The sequence below is a fragment of the Pinus tabuliformis genome, chromosome Q, assembly GCF_031772625.1.
Source record: "Pinus tabuliformis cultivar Carrire ecotype Pingquan chromosome Q, CPIR1, whole genome shotgun sequence".
NCBI lineage: Eukaryota > Viridiplantae > Streptophyta > Pinopsida > Pinales > Pinaceae > Pinus > Pinus tabuliformis.
This window is the reverse complement of record NC_142296.1, coordinates 810512023-810526609: the sequence shown is the minus strand read 5'-3', so window position 1 is coordinate 810526609 and position 14587 is coordinate 810512023.

Genomic DNA, 14587 nt, shown 5'->3' with positions numbered 1-14587 from the left:
CTTTCAAAACATATCAAAGACACAACAAATCATACAAGTACAATGAGCATAATCGAAAGTAATCCACTTAACAAATCAAGGAGCATTAAGATAAATGATGCATTAACACAAACATTTATGGAAAGTGAACCAACAGTTGTATATATTAATGAAATAAAGGAGGAAGCATACAACCAAGCCTTGAAGTCAATAAGCTCTCCTTGAGTGAATGTTCAAGTCCAATCTCAAGCTCTCCAAGCACTCCTTCTCCAAGCCAAATGGATAGCATGTAAGCACTATCTTAGCATAAGGGTGCAAATAATTAGAGACCAACCATTTGGGAATGGGAGAGGAGGAGTATATAGGCATGGAAAAGGAGTTAGGATCTCTTTAAAGATAGGATAAGGCCATAATCTCAAGGAGGTAGCTCATAGGGATAATATCAAAGGGAAGTATTGGGAGAATTTGACCACATCCACACCGAACAACCTCCATCTCATCGTTCTAGAATCTTCTAGGTCATGAGGCTTATTGTCCTCTTTGGGAAAACTTTCCTTTTAGGGATCAGCATAGGCATCTAAGAAAAGAGCATGTTGGCATCGCAAGACTAGTATAGTGCAACTAGCGATCAACACGAGTTTCTAGTGTCAGGGTCACGCTGATCCTGAATTTAGGGATTTAGAGCTCACTTCTTCACGGAAGGCTCAAGGCATGTTTCCATTAGTGTTACAAGGAGGATCTGAGCTACATATCAGGATAGGTATATACTACATGATTGCCAAGTTTCAGGCACTTCAGGGTATGACACAGGAAAGTGTAGGAGGCGTGAGAAAATACTATGTAACAGATGCCCCCTAAAGCATGAAGGCAGAACAAAGAGTGATGGCTGAGATGCTTTACGAGGCTTTGCAAGGATGAGAACAAATATTTTTAGGAGACCTACAAATTAAGGACGCATATACATACACACACACACACACACACACACACACACATATATATAGATCTGATATCAAAGTATGAACCCACGGTATGGATGCAACCATCTGGATAGAAAGGGCTATGTGAAAGGATCCACGGTATGGGCACATTCATCTAATGGAAAAGGATCATTTGTAAATATAAGATCCAAGGCATGGACGCAACCATCTGATATAGAAGGATCATCATCATAAATATGAAGTCCCATGGTATGGTCATAACCATCCGTATAGAAGAAACATGTGTATAATCATGAACAATACATAACTCCATGCAGCCTGAGCCATATCAGACAAGACTCAAGATCTTGCACTCCATCCCAACCTAATCAAAGTATGAATTATAACATGCGAATGAATGTGTTGAAGTCGAACATGCTAGAAAACCACCTGATTACTGGCCAATGATGTGGACCGTTAATAGGCATGAGAGAAACCACCAATAATGACAATTGTCCTCAAGGTACAACAGTACAATCCGTGAATGCGAAAATGAAGCTAATGTCGAACACTCATGGAATCATCTGATTGAAGACCAATGTAGTAAACCTATCATTGGATGTGAAGAACTTGAACATAGTTACTGATAAAACAAGAACTATTACCTCAAAACAGATACTCGAGCCCAAAAATCCAAAAAAAAATGAAAAAACAACCCAAAAATAAAAGTGTTGATTCTGCATCACCATTTTTTTTCAAAGTAAATTTTCAATATTTTTTTAAAAATAACAGTAAAAAACAAGTCGTTTGGTGCAAAAAACACCTTGAAATTGAAAAGTGTTGGTGTCAGAATAACGTCTTTTTTTCAAGGTACAATTTCAACATTTTTTTAATAATGACGTTAAAAATAAAATATCATGACTCTTAAAAACTTTATTTCCAATGATTTTCAAGCATGACATTAACGATAAAATATCACCTCTTTGAAAAGCCTTAAAATTCCAACGATTTTTAAGCATGAAATTAAATTTAAAATATCACTTTTTTGAAAAACCTTAAAATTCCAACAATTTTCAAGCATGGTTCTAAGAAAAAATATTTACAATTGTTTTCAACCATAACATTAAAGATAAAATATCACGACTTAGAAAAACATTAAAATCTTGACAATTTTTCAACCATGGAATTAAAACCAAAGATTATGACTACAAAACAATCTCAAGTTTTCAAAATATTTCAAGCATGACATTATGGAAAAAATTTATGATTAAAAAAACTTTAAAAGTTAACACCTCAATGAAAGAGTTATTATACCAAGAGTAAAATTTTTAAAATGCTAAACGCATAGTGATTTTAAAATCTTAGCCTAAGCCAACTTGATACATTGCAAAAAAAATAAATTAAAAATCAACTATTAAATTGACACGTAATGTATGTGAGCTCAAACCATTGTAATGAAAACTTAAAGACCAAACATAAAATTAACACATTGTGGGGCAGACTCGATTCATTATAATGAAAAATTTGAAATCAACTATCAAATTGCACATAATGGGATCGGGTTGCTAGATAAGCATCGACACAGGCCCTACAATATATATATATATATATATATATATATATATATATATATATATATATATAAACAAAAATTCAAGTATTGAAAAAAAATAAAAATAAAAAATAATAAGTCATAAAACATAAAAAAAACATGACAAAAAAATCAAATATAAAAAATATATAGTAATGACATAAAAAAAAATTATAAAATGAAAAAAAAAAATTAACCATACCATGTAAAATTAAAAAAAAAAGAAAAAGAAAAAGAAAAAGAAAAAGAAAAAAAAAAGAGTAAAATAAAATAAAAACCAAATAAAACAAAATTAAAAAACAAGAAAAAAATTACAAAAATAAAATACAACATTAAAAAAAAATAAAAAACTAAAAAAAAAAAAAAAAAGAATTCCCCGACCACCCCGAGGCCCAACCGGCTAGGGGTGGGGTGGCAAGGGGATGATTCATGGCAAAAAATAAATTAAATATCATAAAATATATAAACAAAAATTAGAAAAACAAAAAAACCATAAAAATGTAAAAAAAAAATCAAAATTAACTTGTAAAAATGGAAAATTTAAATAAATAAATAAAAGAAAAAATAAATAAATAAATATATAAGAAAACATAAAAATTAAAAAATATCTATAATTTAATAAAAATTAAATAAATAAAAAAAATAAATAAAAATAAAAACATCATTTAAACAAAAAGGTAAATAATTACCAAAAAATAAAATAAAATTAAATAAAATTAAAAAATCAAAACAATTAAAAAAAAATTAAAATTAAATTAAAAAATTAAGAAAAAAGAAAATTATTAATAAAAAAATTCCTTGCTCCCCCTCCCTCCACCTGACCCGACCGCCTCCCTCTCCCTTCCTGCTCCCATCCCCCCTGCTCCTGTCTCCCTCTCCCCTCCCCAACCGACCCCCTCCCTCCGCCCAAACTCTCCCCTCTCCTCTCCCCTCCCTCCCGACAGCACTCCCCCCTCCCCCTCCCCAATCTGCCCCCTCCCTCACGCCCCTCCCTTCCTCACCCAGCTCTTGCCGCCTGCTGGGGCCCCCATCCAGTGGCCAAGGGGTCACAGACAATTTCCCTCTCCCCTCGCCCTCCCTCGCCACCCTTCTGCCACCCTCCCCACCTTCCCACCCTCATCTTCCCCCTCCCTCACCCCCCTCCCCTCCCCACTTGGCCCTCACCACCCACCCAGGCCCCCATCCAGCGGCCAATAGGCCGCAGGCCGATTCCTTGGAATCGACCTGCGACCTGTTGGCCGTTGGATGGGGGCCTAGGCAGTCAGCGAGAGCCGAGCGAGGATGGGAGGGGGTGAGGAAGGGAGGGGTTGGGGGTTGGGTGGGGAGGAGGGAGGGGGAGGGGGAGGGGAGGGTTAGGCGAGAGGGAGGTGGTGGGGTGCGGAGGGGAGGGCAGAGGGGGAGGGTTAGGGTGGAGAAGGTGGCCTAGGGTGGGGGGTCGGAGGGGGAGCGAGGGGGTGAGGAGGGAGGCGGTAGTGTGGGGCAGAGTGAGGCAGGGGAGGAGGTGGAGTTTATTTTATTAATATTGTTTTTTTAATTTTTAATTTTTAATTTTTTTAAATTTTTTTTTTTTTTTTTTTAAATGTTAAGAGTTTTTTTTTTTTTTGATATGGATTTTTTTAAAATGTTTTTTTATTTTTTTGTTTTTGTTATTTTCTTTTAATTTAATTTTATGTTATTTCTTTATTTTTATAATTTTAATTTTAAAAAATAATTCTCAAATTTTTATTTTATTTTATTTTTTATTTTGTTTATTTTAAATGTGCTATCATGTGATTTACGCCGACATACTTTTCTCATATTCTTGATATGGATCATAGAAGCCTCAGTTCAATAAATTATTTAATTTAAATAATTTTTTATTTTTTATTTTAATTTTAATTTAATTTTTCTTATTTTTTTTAGTTTAATTTTTTTGGTAATTATTTTAAGGTTTTTTTATATTGAGGTTTTTATTTTTTATTTGTTTTTTTAACTTAAAAAAATGTTTTTAGTTTTTTTTTTTGTTTAATTTTTTTTTTTTGTAAGCTTGGTAAGACTCTCTGATTTTCGAGTTTACATGTCCATTATTCACCCTGCTATGGGGGAGGGTAGCACAAGATTTGAAACTAAGATCTCTGGTTCGGTGAGACTTCATTCCACGACCATCGCCACTTGCTCTACGCAGGTGGAATTTTTTGGTTTAATTTGTTTTTCTTTAAATTATATATTTTTTTGAAAAAAATCATTTTTTATTTATTTTTTGATATTTTTTAATTCATTTTTTGTTTTTTTCCGTTAATTTTTTATTCAATTTTTTTAATTTTATGATTCAATTTTGTTTTTTTTTATTTTTTTTTATCTTTTTTTTAATAGGTTTTTTGTTTTTTGTTTTTAAATATTTTTTTTTGCATTTGATTTTTTTTTTGTCAAGTTTTTTTTTTTTTTTATGTTTTATTACTAACTTGAAAATCACCAATGTTTAAAAAAAATTATCCACACTTAATTCATTAGAAAATTTAAAGTGTAAAAAATAAGCTCTCTAAACAAAAAGGGTTGATGCTCATCAACACTTTTCAAAATCAAGATGAAAATCACTAACAAAAAAAATATTCACACTTGATACATAAAAAAGTTTAAAGTGTCACTAATAAGCCCTCTATAAAAATGTGTTGATGCTGCATCAACACTTTTCAAAATCAGCATGAAAATCACTAACATTTAAAAAAATTGTTCATACTTGATACATAAAAAAATTCGAAGTGGCAGAAATATGCTAAAAAAAAAGGTGTATTTTGAATCACCATTTTTCAAAATCGAGTGATTTTTTGCTACCTCAAAAAAATGGGTACTAGGTCATTTTCTCTTTTGATCGATAATTATGTTCTTGCCATTAAGGCATGCTAGCTCTAAGGTACTTGAAGGGAGTTTCTAAGTCATTTTCCTAGATAGTGAGTCAAAGTCGACAAGAAATGACCCGTCGAAGGAGGGACATGATGATTCCCCATCATCGACACGAAACAAGGAATAAAGTGAATTGAATGAGTATGATCAAGACAGTAGCAAAAGGTCAGACAATGTATAGGTAACAAAATACAGATAGGACTTCTCTTGAACATATTGGCAACACGACTCTAGAGTGTGGCAACATTAGACTCAACATAGGACCATGGGTCATGATGATGAAATAGAATAGTCATATGAGAGGCAAAATGGATCACCCAAACCTGGAAAGACAAGTGACTGAGCGAGGATATCCCAAACATGACACGAGATGCAGATGAGTGTCATGTTCAAGAGCGACATGTTGCCTACACAAGAGATGTTTCACTTTTATTTTTCCCCACTATTTCTAGTGAGTACCCCAAGTATTTTTATCACAAGATTGAAGGGGATAGCATATTCTTGTCATATAATTTCATTCTTCAAATGAATCCATCCTAGTAAGTTTTACGAGTCATAGGAAGGAGAAACATAGTTTCATCATGGTGACCAGTCTTTCGTTGTTCAATTTTTAACAAGTCCTACGGAAGAATAACTCAGTATCTTTATCATATTTAGAAAGTTTGAAAAATAGATGAAAAATAAAAATCCATCATGTCCCTTTTCGTAATTTTTCTCTTGAATCCGAAAAGGTAAAAAACAATATTCGAGAGAACCTCTTGACCATGTCAACCAAGGTGTACCTTTTTCATAAATAATCAATCTTAGCCTGAAAACGGGGTAAACATATACTGAGACGACGTTAATTCATTTAATTTAATGAGTTTGAAAAGAGAAGTACTTGACAATATTTTCATATTTCGAGAGTCAGAAAAGAGCTTAAAGATGACTCCAGGGGGGTTCCTTTTTCATTTATTTTTAATGAGTCCGAAAAAGGGATAAAAAAAAAACTCATTGAATCAGTAAAAAATGATCACTACAAATTCTGAAAAGAACCTGTAATTTCACAAAGACAACCACACATCACAAATATCAAGGAAAATAATAAAATATTGGCAAAAATGTGTTTAAAACTTATAAATAGACAAAATGTAAAATAATTTTTACCATTTCACTTGGAGTAAATTGGGGAGTGCATTTTACCCCATTTTCTTCAATTTTTCAAGCCAGCAGTGTGGGAGATCAAGGGCACCATTTCACGAAGAGGGGATTTCAAAATTTTAAATCGGGGGCGATCAATGTGGGTTTTCTCATCAGATCCGCGCTGATCACCCCTAAGTTCGAAAGGCTCTCACACTGCTAGCACGATATTAAATAAAACAGTCATGCTGGCCGCAGGGTAGAAAAATTGAAGAGAAATCTTCTCTTTTGAGCGAAATTTTTGAGTTTTTGTCCCATGAAAAAGCATTTAATCATTGTTAATGGTTGTTTTGCAGGAGATTTTGACAACATGGTCATCGAATGGAAGGAAAGAGGCCATGAGGCAGAAGATTACCAAGCTGCCCAAGATCCTGAATGCATCAATGCTTTGAGGAACTGTGGGCTACTGAAATTATTCTGAACCCTAGGACTCAGAGCCCAAAATGAGTTGCTACACTATCTAATCAGTTTATGGGATGTCGATTGGGAGATCTTCCTCATTGGAGACCAAGAATTGGAGCTGGAAGTGGCGGAAATTTACTTCATTACTGGATTGTCTAGAAGAGGGGAAAGGGTTCAACTCTTCAGATATCATGTTGGAGGTGAGAGAACCAATGCCCTAATCAGAAGGAATTTCTTGTGTTCAGAGACAACAATGAGCGGAAGGTGAAGATACTGACTATCAAAAATCTTCCCTTGAGGACAATTCTACACACCATGGCTCATATAGCTTGGTTGCTTTACACGAGATTTCAAAATCTCAATTCTAGTATGCGGTAGACTGCCTTACTCCAACAATGTTAAACTGGTGTGAGGGGTTATTAGTCAACATGAAGAGGCAACTAACCAAAGGCAAGTGAGGTAAATTGAAGTAGTTCGACTTTGGTTCGATTTTGGTCACTTTCTTTTTGGAGCGTGTGCCCTTATTTTGGTATCAATGGAAAAAGGTGCTAGATCCTACTCCATAATATCCTCGGCTGCTCAGACGGAGTGAGCTCATTCCTCGTCGAGGAGGGGGTTAGCGGATGCTTTTTCCTCCCCAATACTTTGGTTTGTTTCACTGACAACTGATCGTTGTGGATGACTATGCCTATGCATGCACAAACTTCATATGGGATCGAGATCTGCCTCTACCACTGGGTGAATAGTGGACTTATGTAGGTAAAACTTGTTTTTGGATTTTTCAAGTTTTATGAGTTTTTTTATTAAAGTCTATCTGAGAGTTTACTTGTGATAAATGTGCAAATGTGGGACCAGAAAGGCCTCTAGGCATGTCACCAATAGCATGACAAGTAGCACATTAGATAAAGGATGCCCCATATGAGGAAGGAACAGATCCTATGGTAGAGATGGAATGAAATATGGAAGTGATCACTCGAGGGATTCTAGAGTACGAGATTATAGATGATGTGCCACTGCGATACCAGAGGCATACATCAAGATTTTCTGTGAGGCTGTGTCCACTTTTAGGCCGAGTGATTAGAGTGGTCTTATGCTATCAAGAGCATCATGTGGGCGAACAACCTTTTCTAGTCATGTTTTTGCACTGTTGTAGGCTTTGAAAGCCATGTGTCCTAGAACAATTTATTTTTTGGGATTTTGATGAACAAACTTTGACAGACGAAATATATATATGTATATGTGTTTTATCTTCTACTTATGTGTTCATTTATCATGATGATATGATCAGTTTTACAAATTATGAAAATTTCTATCAAGAACATAATTCACTAATGCATCTGTTAATGTATTCAAATTGTGTGTAATGTGTTGATGTGATATAATCAAATTTATTTCTAGTAATCGAACACGTAGATAAATACACAAAATTTGTGGATTTCTTATTGAGTAATGACTATTCAATTTTAACACTACGAGTTGTGAATCTAACTTAACAACTAAATTTCTAATGCCAAGACAAACTTCTTCTCATAACAGTTTAATAACTGCATTGTACTTAGCAATATTATTAGTTGTTTGTCCCAGGAAAATACCTTGTAAATCGGCCAACTTGCCATTAGGGGCAAAGAGTGCCCAAGTTGCGAAAGATAAGTTTTGTGTGCTATGACAAGAACCATCAACAAACCAACATAATGGTTTGACGCCATCTGCAAACTGAGTGGAACACAAGGTAATAAGAGGCAACATGTCTACAAAACAAACAATCACACCAAAAAATCAAAATCGTACACCAATGAATTCACACACTAATGTACAAAAGTAATTACACGAAATTCATGCATAATATTTTTTCAGATAAATCCCATTGCGGGACTGTGATAATGCATTACCTTCGTAATCAACTAGCTCATATGTTCCCTTTTTCAAGACATGTTTAACGATATATGGCCCATGCCACATAGGTTCTAACTTCATGGCTCCCAACTTATCTTTGGCTTGATCATATAGTAAGACCAAGTCACCTTCAGCAAAAATGTGTGGAGAAAAAATTCGATCAAAATGAGCTTTAACTCGTTTTTCTGTGCCTCGATCACTATCAAAACAATATGACGGGTCTCATCAATTCTATTGAGATAAGTAAATGTTCCTCTTCAGGTGAGGTATCGGGGAGTAGCGCAATAGCTAATTTTAATGAAGGGATTTCACACTCGATTGGGATTGTTGCCTCTAAACCATAAACAAACTGGAATGGAGTGAAACCAGTGGTTGTCTTAGCTAAAGTCTAGTAAGCCCAAAGAGCCGAGAATAGCATGAGACGCCAATCCTTTTTATGCTTCCCAATGGTTCATTGAAGCATAGTGATCAAAACTTTGTTAATTGCTTCAACTTGGACATTGTCCTGTGGGTAGTAAGGATTTGAGCTATCATGGTGAAGATCCAACTAAATAGTCAGCTCGACCATCATGTATGACAAAGATGTGATTTGTGATCATTGAAAATGGCTTGAGGGATGCCAAAACGGGCTATGACATGGTTAAAGAGAAGCTGGGCAGCAGCGATATCATCAGAATTATATGTAGGCATCGCTTAGGCCCATTTAGTGAATTAGTTGATGATGACGATGATATAGCCATGCCCCCCAACTGAGCAAGGGTTACATGTCATGAAATCTATGCCTCATTTAGCAAATGGGCCAATTGTAATGACTAGGTGTAAGGGTGTTGGTGGGGTGCGCTATTTACGGTTATAAATATGACATTCATGGCACTTTTGAACGGCCATAATACAATCTTTGAAGATAGAAGGTTATAAGTAACCGGCATGAAGGATATTCTGCGCAGTGGCATAGCCTGACATGTGACCACCACATGCCCCAAAGTGGAAGTCATTCAAGACTTGTTCAACCTCTAAGTGTTGGACATCCGTGAAGAACAGAATCAACACCGACTCGATACAATGTATCACCAATAATCTGATAAGGTTAAGAGTGATGTCAGATGAGGCATCAGTCAAATCAAGACAACTGGGATAAGAAGGTTTGGGTATCACAGGTCAATAGTGCTGATGGGAAACAAAGTTTCATCAGGAATATTCTCAGTAAAATCAATGGAGGTGTTTGTGGAAGGAAGGGCACATATTAATTCATCAAAAAAGAGTGATTTCTTTGATTTGGCGATAGTAAAAACCAAATCAAAATCTTGCAGGATAACAATCCATTTAGATTATTTTCCCCCAAGAAATTGATGAGTCAAAATATAAGTCATGGGGTTACAGTCAGAAATCACTATGGTCTCTCGTAGAAGAATGTAATGGAAAAATTGTTGAACAACATGGACTGCTGCCAAGGAAATTTTCTCGACATGAGCATATCAAGTTTCAGTGTCAATAATATTTCGACTCAAATAATAAACCACATTTTCATTGCCATCATCATCATCCTAGACCAGTACCATAACAATGTTACTATCGTCACGGTCAAGTACAGGAAATAATTGCAATGATAGTGAGGGGGATGCAATAAAGGAGCACTGATGAGTGTTTGCTTTAGAGCATCGAAAGAGTTTTGAGAAATTTCATCCCACATGAATGGGATCCAATTTTTGAGCAAGCGAGTAAAACCCTTGGTAAGTTCAATGTAATTCACAACAAAGCGTTGAAGAAAATTAGCCTTTCCTTGCAAACTCTGCAAATGGTGCAGTGATGAAGGAGGGGGTAGATTTACAATAGCCTTAACTTTCAGAGGATCAATTTGGATACCTTCTTTGGACACAAAAAAACCTAAGAGATGACCAGGTTCTATGCAGAAGACACATTTATGAGGATTGAGATAGATATTATAGTGTCGATAATGCAAAAATATTGCTTGAAGGTGGTCCGGATGGTCGTGAGGCTTAGCAGAATGATCTGGTATATCATCTAGATAAGGTTGAACAATGTGTTTAATATCATGAAAGGCATATGACATTGTTCTTTGAAAGGTACCACCAACGTTTTTAAGACTAAAAGGGAGTTTCTTATAAGAAAATTTCCCCCGTGGACAGATGAAAGCCATCTTGTGTTGATCAGTGAGTATTATGTTAATCTGGTTGTAACTAGAAAAACCATCCATAAAAGAGAAGATCTTACTCCCATTGCACTCTTCAATGATTTGATCAATAAAGGGAGTAGGATACTTATCTTGAGGGCATGCACGATTGATGTTGCGGTAATCAACACAAACTCAAATTGTTCCCTGCTTTTTAGTAACAGGTATGATATTAGAGATCCAATATGTCAATGGGATAGGGTAAATAAAACTAGCCTTTAGAATTTTTTCAACTTCACCCTTAATAGTAGTGACCTTCCTGGGATGCATGGGATGGAGCCGTTGGTGAACGGGCTTCACATCAATATACATAGGTATTTCATGCACCATAATAGTTGTATCAATACAAGGAATTTCCTCATACTACCAAGTGAAGACATCTCGAAATTCTTTGAAAATGTCAGTGTAAACCCTGATCTCATCGGGAGAGCAGGAAACCCCAATGTGAATGTTCTAAACAATTCCATGTTTAATGGAATGTCAATTGGCATGGTTGTAGTAATATTTCCCATATTACCTTCAAATAAAACTTCATGCACTAGAACATGTGTTTGAAGTGGATGTGTTTACGAGAAACAAAAACTCCAAGACATGAAGGAATATCTCTTAGGCTTGGAAGAAACTAGGAACGATGATGGATATCATTCGAAGGAGTTTCATCAAGAGACATAACCTCAACAATACTCTTGTCAGTGGGGAATATCTCGTTCAAAGGATCCAAATAATCCCAAGAACCAATCCAAGGAGATTGTGAATAGGTACCCAAGAACATACTTAGAACAACATGACTTTCTCAAGAAGCCGCAGAAGCCGAGACAATTTAATGATAAGCTTGTTCCAAAGTACTTAATGGCATAGCATCACCAAATGAATCCACCTAATTTGGAGAAGGATAATCCATGGGTCTGTAGAAATAAAGATCATGTTGATCGAGGTGACATGCAGAGGTGGGAGAAAAAGTTCCCATTAAAGAAGAATCCTTAGAAAGACCTTCCCCCACACTTTCATATGGAATATCGGTATTTCCCACATATGGGACATTTCCGTTTGAGGCCCCAGAAGAAAAAAAGGAAAATTGATCAACGATGAAAATTTCTCCTTCATGAGGAAAACAGAGTACCCAGAACAAAGATGAAACCACAAAAAACATGGCATGGGTCCAACTTCGCCGAGGTAGAAGGTTGTAATTCAGGTTCACATCTACACTTTCCACTTCTAACTTGACATTCTTCCTTTCCAAAGTGATAGTAAAACTTGTGAGAATACCATAAAGATGGGAACCTCTGCCATCAAAGGCCTCCAAAGTATTTGGGGACTGGTTAAGAGGTGGAGATCCAATAGCTTTCCAACATGAAACATACATGATGAAGGTGGAAGAACCTTCATGAATGATAGTCTGATGGATAGTCTTTCCTTTTATAATGACTTGGATCAAAAAGGAAATCTGATGAGGAAGATGAGGAACATGGTCTTCAATATCGGAAGTAATCAAGCTAGCATCCGCTGGATTAATGCCCCCAATAGTGGACAATAATTATTTCCACTGCGTTGGACAAGTTTGGAGAACTTCCAAAGCAGACATCACTGAAGGCACTTGAGCTAAATCTTCAACAATATTGTAATGTTGAGAAACTCTAACGTTTGGATTATAGGATGAATTCTGAGGCACACCATTGGGAGGTGGTTAGATAATAGATTCTTATTAGGTCTCTTGATATTGAGAGGACCAAAACTGGGTGGAGCGGAAGTAGAAGGTATATCAGTGGCTTCTTTTTCCACCATATGCTTTTTAGGAGTTTTATAATATTTCGATAGGTAAAGAACCCATCATCACGTAAATTTGAGAGCCACATGAGGCATAGGATTTTGGTTGGTCTGCCATCTAAGTCTGCTGAGATGGGAATGGCTCTTCCAAAATAGCAAGGGTCCTTTTCAATAAATGACTAACTTTGGCACGTCGGGGACAACCCTTAGTATAATGAGGTGTCAATTGCCCAGGTAAAATGACACTTGGTTCATGAGATTCGCCCTGTGATGAGTAAGAGGTACTTGATCACCATGTGTAAGCAAGGATCTCCAAGTGGACACACGAACTGAAGATTAACTGAAGATGGAGAGGACACTAGTCAGGCCAGCCTCCAGCTGACTCAGGATGAGGTCTAGCTGGAATTTTGTATAAGCATGCTGTTGGTATACCGCCAGGATCTAGCTTGCTGCCGAGGAGGTGCTGGATTGGATCCAACATCATTGGCTCTTCTTTCTATCAATAAAGTATGTTCAATACTTGGATGCTTTGTGTTTACCTAATCCATGCTTCAGTTATGAGTACATGTATCTAAGGATCTGTATGTAGCATCGGCTAGGAGAGCAAAGAGCTGGACAGGGTACAAAGAGAGAAGGACAAGGATCGACTAAGTGCAAGACACCAGGTTGGTTGACCTTCTTACTATTCTCTCTGTACTTTCATAAAGTGGAACATGAAAACTTTATCATTCAGTTGTTGCTAAAGACTGTCACCTTTAGAAGCATCCGCATCGGATACTTTTCACAACACTTCCTCACAAATGAGGCAAGGATATTTCAGCTTTTGATTGGAGGCATCATCAACAGATGACTTAGGAGGATCCTGTTTCGGAGTATCAGATTTTTATTTACCTTTATCCTTCTTCTTACCTTTCTAGTCTTTATCTGTCATGGTAGACTGAACGACATTGACCTCGGACGTTTTAAGAGGATTTGATGGGTTTTTCGAAGGATGACTAGAACCAGTATTCGAAATAGATTTTTTCTTTGAAGAAGATTTGGTGGATGCTTTGGATACTGATCCAATTATACCATCAACAGGTGGTACATCAAGAGACTTCAAAGATGCTGAATCCGAAGATGGTCTTGGAGCATCGTGCAACATTTGATATAACGTGCCGATTGGGAATAAACTAAATCCAAATACTGGGCATAGGAAATAGCTTGGTCCTCAGTAACACAACCACCCATTTCTATATCTTTAGCGATTTCGTTTATGAATGACTTGGTAAACCATTCAGTCAACAACTCATTAGGGATTTCAAATTTGATGAGGTGACGCTAATATCTCCATTCATGGATATGATAGGAGATATGGTTTGGTATCTTTCTTCAGAGATGTGAGCAAATGAGTACCAATTTCATAACGAACTTGTAGCTGGAAGTGAGTGAGGAAGGCCATAGCCAAAGAGTTGAAGTCTGCATAGGTACCTCGAGGAAACTTGACATACCACTTTGCGGAGGTATCTGTCAAGGTTCGCTAAAAGAGGCAGAGACAAACATGATCGTCAACATAGGAATTGGAAGAGCACCATAAGTGATATGTCATCACATGGATCTGAGGGTCCTCTTTAGATTTTCCATCAAATTTGGGCCAATCACTTGGAATTTTAGTGGGAAATGGAGGCTAATAAGATGAATGAAGAATTGGATCATTAGTAAGCCTTGAGACATCAAGCAGTTCCAAAATTTCTAAAAATGGAAATTGCGGGTTAAAAGGCATATAAGACCTATGATAAGGCACAGTCT